General features: G+C 49.0%; 1 pseudogene across 1 annotated transcript; it reads left to right on the forward strand.

Annotated features, from left to right (window-relative positions):
* Positions 1 to 3,523: 3,523 nt before the first annotated feature.
* On the forward strand, positions 3,524 to 4,595 carry LOC309815499 (beta-1,4 N-acetylgalactosaminyltransferase 2-like; annotated as a pseudogene). The gene has a single exon. The product of its transcript is annotated as a beta-1,4 N-acetylgalactosaminyltransferase 2-like (transcript).
* The last annotated feature ends 282 nt before the right edge of the window (positions 4,596 to 4,877 follow it).

Genomic DNA, 4,877 nt, shown 5'->3' on the forward strand with positions numbered 1-4,877 from the left:
CTTCAAAAGCTCTGTGAGTAATAAAGCTGGTTTTGGGGTCCTCATTTACCTATTCCTGTGTCTGTTACAAGTTGGTTAGGAATTTTGGTAGGAAAAGGGATACTAGTTATTAGATCTCTCAAACTCCATAGGAGCTTTTTAAGTCTCAAGGAAATTAATCTTTTACCAGTGATATAAGTTCCAAATATTTTCTTCTAGGCTTTCATTTATCTTTGCTTTTGCTGTTTGGTGTTCTTCTTCTTAATATGGAAATCTAGTCAAAATTGCCGATCTCATATTTTATGGATATTGAGGTTTTGTGACATGCCTAAAAAGGCATTTCCCCTGATGGATTATAAAATATATTTTCCCGAGTTTCCTTTATCTGCTTTTGTTTTTCACGTTTAATCCTTGTGAGGTCCTTCCTGGGGTGGCAGGCTACTGGGAGCCTGGACTGACTCCGAGAGAATGGGTCTTTGGGGGGTGGCAAAAGGAGGAGGCCCAAGGGAACATCCAGCTCCATGTATGTGCTTGAGGTCAGCACTGTGTGGTGTGTGCAGTTATGGATCAGACAGAGGTCTCTAGAGCAGCCTGAGCACTTCAGCAGCCATGGCGGGAATGAGGAAGAGCCCCAGTAGCCTCCATCTGGGGCCCAGAAAGGGAAGGGGCTTTCTTAGCTCACCCTGTGAGTTGGATGGCAGCAGGATTAGCGCCCGGGCCTCCTAACCATAAGCTAAGGCCTTGTTTTCTGGACTTGGCGGCCCAAGTCCGGCTTGATTTCAGTTGAACCAGAGAGCTCAGGGGACAGCGTGCCCAGGTCCGAGGCTGATGGCCCCACATGTCTCCTGAGGTCTGCTGTACAGTCTGGACCTGGTCGAGCTCTGACTCCTGCTCTGGACGCCAGGTCTGCTGGGATGACGAGAAAACCAAGGCAGGGCTTCAACCATGGCCTCCAAGAGAAAAGTGGTGATTTGTTTCCCTTCCTTTGGGTAAAATCAACAACAGGCTGCAAACATGGGATCACTTAGAGACCAAAGTCTTCCTGCATCGGGTACTTGTTACTCTGTAAGTTCCTTTCACATGTTATAAAGGAACATGCCTTCGGGGGAGCAGGGTGGGCTGTGTGCTTCTCTCCTCTCAGCCCCTTGTCACTCAACAACCTGAGGACCGGGCTTCTGAGCAGCTCAGTGTCGTCCCACCTGTCTACCAACAGCCCCTCCTTCCTCCCACCAGCACATCCTTGAATGATGAAAAGATCTCTAATGTTTCGTTTTTCATAAGCATAGTTAAACACTGAGAAGTTCTTTGGTCCTTCTCGGATTCTTTTTAGATGAATTAGGGTGAGTCTGGTTGAGTGTGAAGATGCCTTATAAGTCTTCATGTGCTGTGCGTATGTTTACGTTTATGTATTAAATCTTGTAATATATCTTCTTCCAGTGATAAGATCAATTCTATGTGGTCTTTGGTGTTGTTTCTTCTTAGCTTTCTTCCCTTCCTGCTCAGAGAGCCCTGAACAGCCTCCACTAGGGCAACCATATGCAGTTGTATAGGTTGTACACTGCACAACTCCAAGGGGTGACATTGATTTTACAGTCTGTAAGCTGAAAGGCACCCCTGGACTTATGGACTATGGCAGCCCTTTCTCCATCCATTGTGCTCATAATTTACACAGGCAATTCTAATGCCTTTATATAATGAATGACTCATATGCTATATCCCAGAGCCACATGGAAATATTTCTTTTATTACCTGTTCTGGATTATCCATGCTTAACTCTTCCACTAATGTATGTGATCAAGAATTACTCCCACTCTTTTAGTTGAGCTGAATGAAGAGAATAAGGGGAAAATGTCAGATTAAACTGATCCACACTAAGGTGTGAGTGACTAATATGCCACCCAAGCCCTGGATGTATCTGGGAAGGCTATTTCATTTCAGAAAGGGATCTTATTCACTAAAAGCAAGATTTTGGTTGTAAACATCACAACTAGGTGGGCAGAGGAGGGAAGAACTTATGTCAGGGTGGGAGCAGATTTGAGGGTAGGACCCTTTAAGGCTCTCATTCTCTTCTGTCACTCTAGGACCAATCAACTCAGCAGCCTCCAGGCTTGGGAGAGCCTTTCTGCAGAGGGCATTCTCAGTATTTCTTCTTTTTGGCAAACCCGTTAGTGTTGTCACCTTCCTACCTCCTGCTACAGCAGCAGGAAAGGCCTGAGAATTGTTCTTCATGACCCTGACTGCTGGGAGTTGCAGATATGACTTAAAGTCAGCCAATCACACGCACCCATTCAGAGCCCGAGCAAGGGCTGTCAAGGAGCAGGCGCATTTAGACTTCTCTCTGGCCAAGGGGGAGGTGCTCAGGGTTGAGGTTCAGGGCCCTGGGGCAGCAGAACTGAGACGCGAGCATCCAGCCACATGGTGGCCTGGTCTGGCACACCCTGACTGGCCATGCTCTGTTCCAGCCTGTTTCCTGATTCTGATTCCCCCGATTTCCTATGGATTCTGTAAGCTATCTGACATCCATCCCCAAAATCCCATGTCTGCTTACCAGAGTCGGGTTCTGTTGTATGCACCATGAATCCTGAGAGAAATCCCGTCTGCTCACAAAGTCCTGAGGTCTTTTTTTTTTTTAAATAAATTTATTTATTATTTTTGGCTGCATTGGGCCTTCGTTGCTGTGCGTGGGCTTTCTCTAGTTGCGGCGAGCGGGGTCTACTCTTCGTTGCGGTGCATGGGCTTATTGCGGTGGCTTCTCTTGTTGTGGAGCACGGGCTCTAGGTGCGTGGCCTTCAGTAGTTGCAGCACGCGGGCTCAATAGTTGTGGCTTGTGGGTTCTAGAGCTCAGGCTCAGTAATTGTGGCTCACAGGCTTAGTTGCTTCGCGGCATGTGGGATCTTCCTGAACCAGGGCTCGAACCCGTGTCCCCTGAATTGGCAGGCGGATTCTTAACCACTGTGCCACCAGGGAAGTCCCAGTCCTGAGGTCTTATTGAAGTCAGAGTGATTCTCTCTGGCAAGCAGTGATGTGCTGATGAACTATCTTTCTAGGAAAAACAAAAGTCCCTGATGTGTGGCATTTGGCATTTGCTGATTTCCATGGTATAAATATTCCCACCACAGTCAGTTTCATAATACCAACCTTTAAACACCTGACTAGCAAGGTTCCTGAATATTTAACAACAGGCTGTCGAGGGCAGGACGAGCCAGCTTCAGCATAGCATGGCCATCAGAATGTGGCCTTTGTGGCCAAAGTTTAGGGTTTGCCAGGCTCTGAGTAGGTGGTATGTAAGAAGGGCAGTGGTGAGCAGTGGGCAGTCCCCAAACTGGGGCAGAGAGCAGAGGCAAGGCCTGCGCTGCTGGCACTCCCTCAGGCCAGGAAGAGCCCCTTTCCTCTACGGGTAGGGGAAGAAATCTTTCTTTGCTTTTAACCTAAACCTTGACTGACTACTAAACTGACTACTAGGGTGCCAAGGGCTGGACAATCGGCGGGGTGGCTGCCCAGCTCCACCAGCCTAGAATGTGTGAGGCAGAGGGTCTCGGGATGACTTCGTGGGGGCCTCCAGTTTGAAGGACCAGATGCTCCCTTCTATGAGGTCACCCCGACAGCTTCTCTGGGGACACTGAACACCCTTGCTGACATCCCAGACAGTGTGCTGCAGGGCAGAGGCCCGAAGCAGCTGACCACTTCGACCAGTAACCAGAAGCTTTGGAATTTCATACTCCAGCCTGTGACATACACAAGCACAGAGTACCAGCGCTGCAGGCTGGATGTGATGAGTCTGGAGTCCAAGTCCTCAGTGGCCAAGTTTCCAGTGACCATCCGCCTTCCTGTTATGCCCAAGTGATATGACCCTGGACCAGAGAGGAAGCTCAGAGACCTGGTGAGCATTGCCACCAAAACTTTCCTCCATCTCCACAAGCTCATGACCATGCTCCAGAGCATTCGTGAGTATTACCCAGACTTGGCCGTGATCGTGGCGGATGACAGCAAGGAGCCCCTGAAAATTAATAACAGCCACGTGGAATATTACACCATGTCTTATGGGAAGGGTTGATTTGCTGGTAGGAACCTGGCCATATCTCAGGTCACCACCAAATACGTTCTCTGGGTGGACGATGACTTTCTCTTCAACGACAAGACCAAGATTGAGGTGCTGGTGGCTGTCCTAGAGAGGATGGAATTGGACGTGGTAGGCATTCAGTGTGCTTGGAAACGTGTTCCAGTTTAAGCTGTTTCTGGAGCACAGTGAGGGTGGGGACTGTCTCCACCGGTGGTCAGGATCTTTCCGGCCCCTGGACAGCTTCCCCAGCTGTGTGGTGACCAGTGGTGCTGTCCGCTTCTTCCTGGCCCACACAGAACGGCTCCAAAGGGTTGGCTTCGACCCCCGCCTACAGCGAGTGGCTCGCTCAGAGTTCTTTATTGATGGGCTCGGGAGCCTGCTTGTGGTGTCCCGCTCAAATGTGATTGCAGGTCACCAGCCCTGTTCTCCAGTGGCGGACCCAGAGCTGGCAGCCCTGGAGAAGAGCTACAACATATACTGGACCAACACCGAAGCTCAGGTCTAGTTCAAGCTGGCTGTCCACTACTTCAAGAACCATCTCCAATGTGCCACATAAAGGTTGTCCGGGCATCAGAAAAGCGTTAGGCTGACCGGTTGCAGCTATCTAAAACAGAGGAACTGGTGGATGGGCTATCAGAATTTGAACTCCTGATAAGACGGACAGGGCAGATGGGTCTGGCTCAGGTATTGGAAATAACAATCAAAAGCTAAGGGTCACTAGAAATGGACCAATTGCTGATCAGGGCAAGGGAGACTGTATTCATTATTGTTTGTATGGTGTCTTACAATTTATGAAGCATTTGTACATGTAGTATCTCACATTATCTCATTTCATCTC

This window comes from Mesoplodon mirus, assembly GCF_964341445.2.
Source record: "Mesoplodon mirus genome assembly, chromosome: 14".
Taxonomy (NCBI): Eukaryota; Metazoa; Chordata; class Mammalia; order Artiodactyla; family Ziphiidae; genus Mesoplodon; species Mesoplodon mirus.